The 14,032-nt window shown below is 41.4% G+C and overlaps 1 pseudogene; it reads left to right on the top strand.

Moving 5' to 3' along the window:
- Positions 1 to 14,032, top strand: part of LOC125256050 — a 122,829-nt pseudogene that overhangs the window by 41,538 nt on the left and 67,259 nt on the right.

Genomic DNA, 14,032 nt, shown 5'->3' with positions numbered 1-14,032 from the left:
ATGTTAAAAACAAATATTCGGGCTCTTCCTGTCACAGACATGTCAAGCTCCACCGCCCTCCAGTCACAGCGCACCATGTCACCAGAATACCAATCACTGACACCTGCACCTCATCAGCACCTCATCACTCACAGTATAAAGAGCACTCACACACACCACCTCATTGTCCGGTCTCGTTTGCATCTAACTAACCTGTATGCTTACCTTAAGGACTCCCCGTTACTGCCTAACCTGTCTCCAGTGTTCTCCTCGTGTGCTATCTCCTCTCTGTGTGAGTGCTCCCTCGTCTCCAGCGTCTCCAAGATCTCCAGCGTCTCCAAGTTCTCCAGCGTCTCCATCTCCACCTGTAACCACATTGTGTTTCAGAAGTGATACATGGAAAGTGGGATGAATTCGATATTGTGGAGGTAACTGGAGATGGTATGTGACAGGATTGATCTGCTTAACTATGGTGAAGGGGCCAGTGAATCAGGGACTTAACCCTCTGGAGTCTGAGGCTGATTTGGGGCCTGGAGAAGTTTTGACATGCCCTGACATTTGTGCTTTTTTCAGTTGTTCATAAACACATGAATAGAAAAAGTGTCATTACACTGTATTCAGCACAAACTAGGCTACAATAATATGTGAGAAACATGTATGTACAGGTTTGTATTTTTGAAGGAACAACGTTTATGCATGGTTATTGAAAAAAAAAACTTAAGTCACTGAAAAAAAAAAAAAATAATATTATATATGTGTTAACAAGTCTTCTGTGTATTGGAGGTTGTAGACTAGAGTTTTTGCTTCAAAATTATGTAAAAATTATCCTACCTACTCGTTCATTTATAACAATAGAGAGATTTAAATTTTCTAAAACATCTTTGGGCAAGAAACACACTATGCGTGGAGGCGTGAATCATCATGTATAATGGGTCATTTACACCTGAGAAGATAAAAAAATTGCATAATGAGTTGTAATGACCTTGCATAAATATTGAAGCCTTTCAGTCAGGTAGGCTGTGAAAAAAACCCTCTGTGATCATGTCTCAAGCTCATCATGGTGTATACCAAACATACAGAAAAAACAGCAATACTGTGAAATATTATTACAATTTAAAATAATGGTATTCTATTATATTCTTTAAAATATAATGTATTTCTGTGATTCAAAGTGTCTGAACAATTATGTTACCTCTATGGCATTTCATATAGGCTTTTAGCTTAAAAGCATGCACATTTGGAGAAATATTGATGGATTCTCATATGTTTGTCAATTTTCTATACAGAAGGAGTAATATTAATTCAATATTTATTGTCATCACTGTGAGTGCTGGATACTGTGTTTTCAATTCATACTTGCAGCCGGAGGGCGCTCTGTACACCTTTAGTCCACAAATTAATCTAAAGAAGAACAACCATGTGACTCTCCAGGAACTGAACTAACAGGCTTCCAAAGATCGCTAACTATGGCTATTCAAAACACTTTTCAAGACAATAAATACACGATCTGAGACGATGTATGCATTTATTCCGTCTGAATAGCGCGCCCTCTGTGGGCGTGGCCGCATTAGGGGATAATGAGCTGAATCACGGACTTCTGACATGGCTCTCTTTCATACATTCTAATTTTTGTGTCATTAGTATTCACTAAGTTACAGTTCATTTTATGAGAACTATCAGATTGGACTTCGTTCAGAGGGAGACGAGAGATCACACATCATGTTAGTTTTCTATGTTTTGCAAAAAGCACATCATGGTCGCAGCGGCTTTTTGCTCTCCTGTTTGGTGTTTTGTTTGGGTGATTTTATGTTTGTTTTCGTCTTTATTTGTTGAGATATGCAACGCACATATTGCCTACGAATGACAGGACTTAATTGCATATGGATTTCAGTACAAGCGAACTGTTACAACTGATTTTCAGCGACTTCACAACATACCGGAGGACGTAGCAAGATCACCGGGATCTCCATGGATTGTCGTCGGATCCAGCAGACGACGCAGGTGGCGGAAGGAGAGGAAACAGAAACGAGGATGCCGGGCAGGTCTATTCATTCAGCTACGCAAACAACCGTTTAAACCACCACTTCCGAGCATCTTTCTCACTAATGCCAGATCAATAACTCACAAAATGGAAGAATTGGAGCTGCAAATTGCAACAAATCATCTTGTTCGTGATTGTGTGATGGTAATAACCGAAACCTGGCTGCACAAGCAAATTCCTGACGCTGCTGTTCAACTTACAGGACATACAATTCACCGACAGGATAGAAGCAAAGACACAGGTAAGAGCAGAGGAGGTGGACTTTGCATCTTTGTGCACAATGACTGGTGTAGCAACTCCAATATTATAGACACGTACTGCACTCCTGATTTAGAAGCGTTGTCTGTGATATGTAGACCATTTTATTTATCAAGAGAGCTAACAGCAGCAATAGTGACTGCTGTGTACATTCCACCAGACGCCAATGCTAGCGCAGCTCTCACTCAGCTACACACTACTGTAAATAAACATCAACGGAGTCATCCAGATGGGGTACACATCATAGCGGGTGACTTTAATCTGACGTGTCTGAAAACAGTACTACCTAAATTCACCCAATATGTTAAGTTTGCTACTCGAGGGGAAAATACACTGGATTGTGTGTATTCCAACATAAAGAATGCCTATAGGGCTGTTTCCCTCCCTCATCTGGGGAAATCAGACCACTCTTCACTGTTGCTTCTCCCAGCATATACCCCACTTAGGAGGAAAAGCAAGGTGATCACAAAGATCATAAAAACCTGGCCAGAGAGAGCCCTTGAACAATTGCAGGACTGCTTTGAGCAAACGGACTGGGAAGTATTTGCACATCAGGACTTGGAACAATACACAGAAACTGTTTTGTTTTATATTAAAGTCTGCATAGACAACGTTACTGTCAACAAAAATATTTGGGTGTTTCCAAATCAGAAACCCTGGATGACATATGAAGTCCAGTCATTACTCAAAAAACGTGACTCCGCCTACAGATCTGGTGATAAGGCTTTGTACAGTGCCGCTAGAGCAAATTTGACAAGAGGTATCAAACGTGCCAAAGAGGCATATAAAAAGAAAATTGAAGATCATCTCACAGACAAAAATCCGAGGAGAGTGTGGCAAGGAATTCAAAACATTACCAACTATAAGAACAACATCCACAGCTCTTTCTATGCCGATGCTACACTGGCTGAGGAACTTAACCATTTTTTTGCCCAGGTGTGGAATAATCCAGGACTTCCACTAACCTCTAGCACCTGCCATTTCACTCTACAGGAATACGAGGTGAGGCGAGTGCTTAAAACAATAAACACAAGGAAGGCTGCTGGCCCAGATGGAGTATCTGGCAAAGTACTCCGAGCCTGTGCCAATCAGCTTGGTGGGGTCTTTACAAAGATCTTTAACCTTTCACTGACATCAGCCATCGTTCCACTCTGTTTAAAATCGGCTATCATCATCCCTGTTCCTAAAAAAGCATCCACAAATAACTTGAATGATTATAGACCAATTGCACTAACACCAATTATCATGAAGTGCTTTGAGAAACTGGTCTCACAGCACATCAGATCCAGTCTGTCCTCCACCCTTGATCCATACCACTTTGCATATAGACCAAACCGGTCTACAGAGGATGCTATCAATATAGCACTTTACACAGCACTTAACCATCTTGAGCAGCATGGGACCTATGTAAGAATGCTCTTCATAGATTACAGCTCAGCGTTCAACACAATGGTACCAGATATCTTAGTCAATAAACTGACTAAATTGGGCTTCTCCCCTTCCATCTGCTACTGGATCAAGGATTTTCTGACAAATCGCCCACAAATGGTGAAGATTGGCTCTCACCTCTCATCCATCATTACGCTCAGTACTGGCTCTCCACAAGGGTGTGTACTGAGCCCTTTACTGTACGCCCTGTACACAGTGGACTGTAATTCCATTCATTCTACCAACAAAATCACACCACAGTGATTGGACTCATCTCAGGTGAAGACGAATCAGCCTACAGAGATGAAGTTCAAAAACTAGTAATATGGTGTTCTAAAAATAACCTGTCCCTGAACATTTCAAAGACAAAAGAGCTTATTTTTGATTTCAGGAGGAGCAGGGGCGAACCAGCCCCACTTCACATCAATGGAGACTGTGTGGAGAAGGTCCACTCCTTTAAGTTCCTGGGAGTCCAAATATCGGACAAACTCTCGTGGTCTGCTAACACCTTGGAGTTTATTAAGAAGGCACAGCAACGGCTGCACTTTCTTAGGGTGCTCAGGAAAAACAACCTAGACCATAAATTACTAGTGTCCTTCTACCGCTCTACCATTGAAAGTGTGCTAATGTACTGCATTACAGTGTGGTATTCCAGTTGCACTGCAGCAGACAAGCTAGCCCATCAAAGGATAATCAATACAGCCCAAAAAAAACACTGGCCGTTCACTTCTCTCCCTGAAAAGCATTGCCTGCTCTCACTATCTTTCAAAAGCCAATGGCATCATTGGGGACACATCCCACCCTGGGTATCATCTATTTAATCGTACAGGTCCTTAAGAGCAAGGACCACAAGATTTAAGGACAGTTTCTTTCCAGCTGCAATCCGGACTTTAAACTCAAAAATGCACTAAAGGTATAATACTATTCCAGCCAAGTTATTTATTGTACATCTATTTATCCTACTTTAAACTTCTAATCTGTCTATACTGCTGTTTTTGTAAAATGTGCAGTATGTCCAATGTGCAATATCTGAAAGTAATACACTAAGGGTTGTAAGTTGTTAATTACTGTGTATATTATATATTTGTATATTTGTTTGTCAATACCAGTCAGGAGTAGTGCTCCTAATTTCGTTACGATACAAATGCAATGACAATAAATGCTTTCAATATTCAATTTCAATTTTGTTTTTACTCTGAGTGTACACAAATAAAAGAAGATATTCAACAGATTAAAATGGTGTATAACTCTTAATTGTATGTGCAACATTGACAGAGTACTTTGAGTCTCTTTCACACTGGTAAGAAAAAAACTGAGGTGGCATCGCCGGCGATACCTCAGACCTCAGAGTGTTAACTTTCGGCAGGACAGACACAGCCTGATGTCCCTGGTAGACAGCCAGACCTTCTGTCCCGGCTGGTAGTTGGGAGCGTTAGAGCGACGAAGGTCAGCTGTCAATCTGCATCTGCGCAAGATTGACTGGCCTGTTAAAGTGGGTGGTGTGTGGAGTCCCAGACCCTCTCGCTCTCTCGGAACCAGTGGTCGACAGCTGGAACAGCCGACGGTTCCCTTGACCAGGGGAACAATGGGGGTTGGTAACCGAGTACGCACTGGAAGGGAGTGAGTCTGGTGGTAGGCTGTTGCAGGGAGTTCTGTGTGTTCTCGGGCCAATCCAGGAACTGGCTCCAAGATTCCTGGTGGCCATGACAGAAGGTATGGTGGAAGCGATGATTCTCTTGGATCTTCCGCTCCGTCTGCCTGTTCGACTGTGGATGGTATCCCGATGAGAGGCTTACGGTCACACCTAGGAGCGAGAAGAAGGCCCTCCATATCCCTGGAGATTAACTGAGGTCCTCTGTCCGATACGATGTCTTCAGGAATTCCGTAGTATCTGAAGATATGGTTAAACATGAGTTCAGCAGTCTCCATGGCTGTAGGCAGTCCCTTAAGAGGAATCAAATGACAAGATTTAGAAAATCTGTCAATAATCACCAGGATACAGGTACAGTTATTTGAGGCAGGTAGGTCAGTGATGAAGTCTACTCCTAGGTGTGACCAGGGTCGGTTAGGAATGGGCAGAGGATGGAGTTTACCGGAGGGAAAATGAGGAGGGCTCTTGGAGATGCATTCCTTGCATCCCTCCAAGTACCTTCTGACATCAGCTGCCATGTTGGGCCACCAGAAGCGTTCTTTCAGCAGCGAGAGGGTTTCATTCACCTCAGGGTGACCAGTGCCCAGAGACGTGTGGAATGAGTGGATGAGTGGAGTGCGCCGTGTACGGATGATGTATTGTAGTCCCGGTGGGCAACCCGGCGGAGTGTTGGTGGAAGCATTGGAGGAGGGCATGGTTTCTTCAGACCAAGTAATATGACTTACTATGAGCTTTTCAGGAATGATGGGTTCAGGTTCTTCTGTGTTTTCCTTGGGACTATGGAGACGAGATAAGGCATCCGCCTTGACATTCCTTGGACCAGGACGATAGGAGATTGTGAAATTGAAGCGAGTGAAGAACAGCGCCCAACATGCCTGATGAGGGTTTAGTCGCTTGGCGTCCCTGAGATACTCCAGATTCTTGTGGTCAGTCAATACCAGAAATGGATGTTGAGCACCCTCCAACCAATGCCTCCATTTTTCTAGGGCCAGCTTCATGGCGAGAAGCTCCCTGTTGCCGGTGTTATAGTTGACCTCCGCCGGGTTGAGTTTGCGGGAGAAGGCACATGAATGGAATCTACTTGGGTTCACCTGCTGCTGAGATAGGACTGCTCCCACTCCGGTGGTAGAGGCATCCACTTCATCGACGAAGGGCTCAGGATGAACTAGAAGGGGAGTGGTGATGAAGGCTTCCTTCAGGGTGTTGAAAGCTTGAGTAGCTGCTGGAGTCCAGGACAGAGACTTGGGCCTGTTGCAGAGAAGGTTGGTTAATGGACTGGAGATGATGCTGTAATCTTGTATGAAACGACGGTAGAAATTGGCAAATCCCAGGAAACGTTGGAGTTCTTTGATTGTTGTGGGTGTTGGCCAGTTCCTTATGGCATTCACTTTCCCCTCGTCCATCCGGATGCCACTGTTGTCGATGTTATATCCAAGGAACTGCACTGAGGGTTGATGGAAAGAACACATCTCGGCTTTGAGGAACAGATGAAACTCTCTCAGGTGTTGCAGGACCTCCGCAACGTGGTGGCGATATTCGGCCATGCTCCGGGAGTAGATCAAGATGTCGATGTAGACTAACACAAACTTATGGAGGAACTCCCGGAGCACCTCATGAATGAAGTCTTGGAATACGGAGGGGGTGTTGACCAGTCCATATGGCATGACAAGATACTCGTAGTGTCCAAAAGGGGTCACAAAGGCTGTCTTCCACTCGTCCCCTTCACGTATCCGGATGAGGTTGTAGGCGCTGCGGAGGTCCAACTTGGTGAAGACAGTGGCACCTCGGAGATGTTCTAGCGCTGCTGGGACGAGAGGAAGTAGATAACGAAACTTGACGGTAATCTTGTTGAGCGCTCGGTAGTCAATACAAGGCCACAAGCCTCCGTCCTTTTTCACCACAAAGAAAATGCTCGAAGCAGCAGGGAAAGTAGACGGGTGGATGTAGACTTGTTCTAATGCCTCCTTGATGTATTCCTCCATGGCCTTCTCCTCCTGAATTGACAGGGGGTAAATTTTCCCACGGGGCACTGACTCACCCGGAAGCAGATCGATGGTACAGTCCCATGGCCAGTGTGGAGGCAGCTTGGAGGCTTTCTGGGGACAGAAGACGTCACTGTAAGGGGCATAACAAGATGGGATGTCCACGGAACGTTTCTCTACAGAACTTCCGATGGAGGTGGCACAGACAGACAAATGTTTAGTATGTGGAGAGGATGGTAGTGGTAAGGCAGAGAAACAGTCTGGAAAACAATTATTGCCCCACTTCAGGATCTTGTCGGTCTTCCAGGAGATGACTGCGTTGTGCTGCTCCAACCATGGGCGCCCTAATATCACGTCAGTGGTGGATTCCTCCAGAACCAGCAGATGGAGTTGTTCGGTGTGTAATATTCCCACTTGAAGCTGTAAAGGACCAACACAGTGATGTACCTGTCTTTGGCTAAGAGGTTTTCCCGTTATTGAGTGGATCTGGTAGGTGGACAGCGTGACTGTGGTCTTGAGCTTGAGCTGGCAGCAGAGGGTGCCCGATATTCCAGTCAAGGAGTGCACTGACTGGAATAGAAACATCAGCAGCGGTAAGGTTTACGATAGTGGTGAGTGGCTTCATCTTATTAATAGAAGGGAGAATAGCACTCACCATGGGACAAGGAGGACGAATGGGGCATGCAGAGATGACATGCCCAGGCGCTCCATAATACAGGCACAGTCTCTGCAGTGTTGACGGAGGTGATCGCTGGTGGATGTGATGGTGGATTGGAGGTGAATGTTCAGTGTAATGCGTTGACTAAATCTTGAAATGGATCCGGGTTGCTCATACTGGTGCTCGTCAGTTTTGGGTCCGGTCTTCTGTTACAGTACAGATGGGATGGAGACACAGAAGTACAGGTAACAGGTGTTTTATTGAACAGTCAGATGAGTTTGTGGTAAAGCAGGTGAGTAAAAAGTGAAAGTTCAGATCAATGGTGATAATAAGATGAATGATACTGTACTTGTGTTGCAGGAGCAGATGAATGGTTGGCGATCCAAAGCAGAGAAGATGATGGAGAACCCACTCGAAGACGATTGACACAGAAGGAGACTTGGGAACACACTGGAGACAGGTAAATATAACAATGGAGTCCTTGAGGTAAGCATGAAGAGACGTCTTGATGCAAACGAGACCGGACAGTGAGTGAGTGTGTGAGTCTTTTATACTGCTGGTGATTGCCATGCTGATAAGGTGCAGGTGTGTGTGATTAGTACTCTGGTGAGGGAGTGCACTGTGATTGGGTGATGGTGGAGCCTGGCGTATCTGTGACACTTTGTGCTTCCTCATATTTAAACTCCTCATGGCTCGACAATTTCACTTTTCTAGTCACACCTGTTTGCTAAAAACAGTATTTTACTCATGAGAATTTCTACCAATGTAGTGTACCAATAATTGTGCCCAACAGGTATTAGAGGAAAAACAACCTCCCCCACCCCCCATATTCATTAGTTTTACTTCAATGAAAGATTATATATATATATATTTAAATGTTTGAAAGATCAAAAGGATAAACACTACAGATTTATTTTCACAGCCATCTTTGATCATATTTACCAATAATTCTGACCAGGACTGTACTGAGAATGGTGCAAAACTGTTCAGAGTCTACATGCTGTGTACTGCATAAATAGATATAAAAAGATAAACTAGCACTGCACACTGCATTTGCATATGGTTTACAGTCTTTCAGAAAAATAATGTCTCTCTCTTTCTTTTAGGGAAGTTTCCCCGCAAAGTATTTTGTCAAAAACGCAGAGTGCAAATCTTGCTCTCTGGAAAATAGCTACAAGGCTTTCCTTCTGGTGGATGATGGGACCATAGGGCGTAAAGGTGGTGAGGTCCGCTTCAGAGCCAGTCTGGAGGAGTACATATCACGTCAGCGCTCAGGTACAAAATAAAATCCTGCTTTCAGGATATTTTACGTGTTTAAATGACACTCTGGTCCCCTTAGGAATGGCGTATAAACTTGATGTTCATGAAAGAGTGTTACTGATGTAGAGATGACTTTACATTGCTTGGTTTCATTGCAGTTGTTTCATTGAACAGGAGTGCAACATGTTAAAGGTGCCATCGAATTAAAAATTGAATTTACCTCAATTTTAGTTGAATAACAAGAGTTCAGTACATGGAAATGACATACAGTGAGTCTCACACACCATTGTTTCCTCCTTCTTATATAAATCTCATTTGTTTAAAAGACCTCAGAAGAACAGGCGAATCTCAACATAACACTGACTGTTACGTAACAGTCGGTGTATACGCCCCCCAATATTTGCATATGCCAGCCCATGTTCCCAACATTATGAAAGGCATTACACAAGGGCAGCTAGTATTAACGTGTGGATGTGCACAGCTGAATCATCAGACTAGGTAAGCAAGCAAGGACAACAGTGAAAAATGGCAGATGGAGCAATAATAACTGACATGATCCATGATAACATGATATTTTAGTGATATTTGTAAATTGTCTTTCTAAACATTTTGTTAGCATGTTGCTAATGTACTGTTAAATGTGGTTAAAGTTACCATTGTTTATTACTGTATTCACAGAGACAAGAGCCATCGCTATTTTCATTATTAAACACTTGCAGTCTGTATAATTCATAAACACAACTTCATTCTTTATAAATCTCTCCAACAGTGTAGCATTAGCCGTTAGCCATGGAGCACTATCAAACTCATTCAGAATCAAATGTAAACATCCAAATAAATACTATACTTACGCGATTAGACATGCTGCATGACAAACACTTGGTAAAGATCCATTTTGAGGGTTATATTAGCTGTGTAAACTTTGTTTATGCAGTGATAGAGCCGAGAGCTCGGGAGGGGGCGGAGAGTGCGCGATTTAAAGGGGCCGCAGCATGAATCGGCGCATTTCTAATTATGCCTCAAAATAGGCAGTTAGAAAAATTAATAGACCCTTTTCACAATGATGTCAGTTAACTTCCGCCTATCCGCAAAGCAGTGTATCAGTTGTTCCGTCTTACCTTCGCGCCGGCGACTTCTCGGGAAAATGCTTTAATAACTTTAAATGCGAACGGTTTATGTCAAGGATTTACACAGTCGGCTTCTTCTGGTAATGATATTTATTATTTCCTTTCTGTAACTGCCTTGGTTAGGGTTTCCACGAGCAGAAACTTTAGCAATGTTGTCATTGAATTCAGTTTTATCACAACGATTGTGTCCACACAAATCTGTTAGTCTATTTGGAATAACAAGAATATTGTCTTTAAAAACAAATCTTTATTTTTAGAAATTGGTAGGCTATGATAATGGATATTGTTCTTGTGAGATTTATTTACAAATAATGGACATCTGGAAGTAACACGTCCACATATAATACTCCGAAGAATTAATGGTGTGAAGATTTGAGATCATTTTACATCATACCAGTTTAAACTGAACTGCTGCAATATATTAAGATTGTATAATTTGTAAGAAGTGTATTGAAAATACAAAACGGAAGTAGCCTATGTGTTCATTTAATGTTATTCCCTGGAGAAATAATTTGATTTTGTTCATTTGCTGCTATAACAATGAGTACTGTTGTAAATCCTCTGTATATTTTTGTATGCGACGATCTTGTTCTGCAATAAAGAGACGAATGACAATGTTTTTTTTACTATGGTAAAAATGCCATGTACATGAGTCAGTTTTTACAACATTAACAGTCTTCATGTAGAAATAGTATTATATTAAACACAATTTGTATTATTATGTATGCCATATTTATCGAAATAAAAGTATAAAAATATACTTTGATATTTAAAAAGAATAAGCTTATGTTGATCTTCATTGTACATAGGCCTGTAGGCACTGAAATAAGTAGTGCATTAAGGTTTGAATGAATAGTTTTTTACTGCACGTAAATGTTGGAAACATGCGTTTATTTCACAAATATATATAAACAGCTTCATCTGCAATAAAGACAGCAAAGTGCATGTATGGCTTCAGAACGTATTCAACTCCTCCAACTTTAAGCAGCAAATCGCACCGATCGGTAAGTTTGTTTGAGATCTGCGGCTGCCAAATACCTCACCTTGAATTTACATGAAATTGGGCGACTACAGTCATCCTTTAACCACATTTGTGGCATATGTACAACTATTGAGTGCACTTCATTCGAGTCGCGCTAGTATTCCACTATGCTGACGGAAGTGAGGATACACTGCTTCGAGTCCTAACGGAAGCTGTGTGACGTCATGTGAAAAGGGTCTATTAAAAAAAATCTATGGGGTATTTTGAGCTGCAACTTCACAGACACATTCAGAGGACACCTTAGACTTATATTACATCTTGTAAAAAAACGTTCGATGGCACCTTTAACTAGCCAATTGGCCACCTAATGGCCATTTTGGATATTACAAGAGAAGACTAAGCTTTAAATGGTTAGTTTACCCAAAAATGAAATTTCTGTCATTAATTACCTCATGTCATTCCAAAACCATAAGACCTTCATTCATATTTTATTCATTCATATATTTTTGATGAAATCCAAGTGAATTTTTTTTTTTTTTAATCTTCCATTAGATGTCAATGTCCAGAAAAGTATTAAAGACATTGTTAAAATGGTCAAAATGACTGCAGTGGCTCAACCTTAATGTTATGAAATAAGAATATTTTTTGTGCGTTAAAACAAAACAAAAATAATGACTTTATCCAACAATTTCCTCTCTACCCTGTCACATTCAGAGCTTCCGTGTTCAGTATTGGCTGGCTCCTATGGGTCGATTCAGTATTGGCCAGCATAACATGCATGCGTCGTGCTGCTCACGTGAACAGAGCTTCGACCAAGACTGAGCCAGTATTCAGACGTAAACACGGAAGCGCTGCACTGCATCAACAGCATAGGAGACTGACAGTTTAGAGATGGAATTGTTGAATAAAGTCATTATTTTCGTTTTGTTTTTGCACACAAAAAGTATTCTCGACGCCTCATAACATTAAGGTTGAACCACTGTAGTCACATTGACTATTTATTTTAACAATGTCTTTATTACTTTTGTGGACCTTGAAAGTGGTAATTTTGTTGCTTTCTATGGGAGATGAAAAAAAAAAACACCTCGGAATTAATCAAAAATATCTTAATTTATGTTCTGAAGATGAAGGAAGGTTATTTTTGGGTGAACTACCCCTTTAAGTATTAAAGGCTAATAGGTGGATCATTCAGAAAGTGTCCATAGAAGGTCATGTGATAATTAATTTTGACACAATATGACATTAGTAAAAGTTCAGTGGTTTTAGAGAGCTGAAATATTAATGATAATCAATGACTGTTACATTAATATCTGTGTAATCAAAGCAACAGGGAGTTTATACTTGTATGCACTTGCTGAAATACATCATCTCATGTGCAGACAGTGCAAGCATTGACATTCCTGTTCTGAATATGCTGATATCTGGAGAAGCATCAATGCTGGAGGTGAGCAGATTCCGGTTTAATTACATGCAAAATGTCTTCAGTCCCATCTTTTAATTCTCTCTTATGATGTTTCTTCATTTCAGGCATTAGATATCTCTCTGAAGAATTCAATGCCCTGGTTGGTCCTGGCTGGTTCGGGGGGGCTTGCTAATCTAGTGTGCGACATCGTGGAGAACGTGCAATCTGCACCGATGACCTCAACTGGAGGAGCAGAGAAGGAGGACGGGACTCACAACATGGAACTTAGAGAACAATTGACGGAGAAAGTAATGAAATACTTTCGTTCAGAGCAAGAGATGGACAAACTTGTTGACAAGGTAAATGTCAAACTCTTTATTCGATCATATAACATCAAAGTACTAAAGTTTGTTTTTGTTTTTTTTTTGAGTGCTGATTTTTTCTTTTTGCTTGGCTGGTACCTGAAAGGTTTTAAGCATCTACCAAAACAAAGACCTCATCTCCATTTATAACATAAGACAGGAAGGAGCGGATGATTTTGACACTGTGATGCTTAAAGTGCTTGTTCAAGGTAAACTTTAAACTGTTTACTACAATGTTTGTACATCTCTTCAACTTCTACCCCTTTGGTCTACAGTGGACAGTTTATAATATTTGTTAAATCTTTTTCTGCATGTCATTTTTGCTGTCTGTGTGTTTGTTTGTGTTAGTGAGTAAAAAACTGGGTGATACTAATCCCTATGCTGATAAATTGAGGCTTGCTATAACATGGAACAGAGTGGACATTGCCAAGAGTGAACTCTTCAATGGAAACATCAACTGGAAGGTAGAGGATTGTGGGAAATATGAATTATCTTAAACTAGGGCAAGTTGTTGTGTTCCTGTACTTTAAATAGTACAGCATGGCACTAAAAAAGCCAAGGTCATGAGTTTGATTCACAGGGAATGCTTGAACTGATTAAATGTATACCTTGAGTCGCTTTGTATAAAAGTGTCTGACAAATGCATAAATGTAAGTGGTAAAATTTAAAATATCTAAAGGCAAAGGTAAAAGATACAATTTTTGATAACACTTCAGCTCAGTTTAGGGTCCAGTTCTCACTATTAACAAGTTACTTATTAGCATGCATATTACTTGAATATTGGCTGTTTATTAGTACTTATAAAGCACATATTAATGCTTTCTGCATGAACATATTCTTCATCCCTCAATCCTACCCAATACCTAAACTTAATAACTACCTTACTAATTATTAATAAGCAG

Source organism: Megalobrama amblycephala, linkage group LG20, assembly GCF_018812025.1.
Source record: "Megalobrama amblycephala isolate DHTTF-2021 linkage group LG20, ASM1881202v1, whole genome shotgun sequence".
Taxonomy (NCBI): domain Eukaryota; kingdom Metazoa; phylum Chordata; class Actinopteri; order Cypriniformes; family Xenocyprididae; genus Megalobrama; species Megalobrama amblycephala.
Note: the sequence above shows the minus strand (reverse complement) of the source record. Positions and strands in the feature narration are given on the sequence as shown.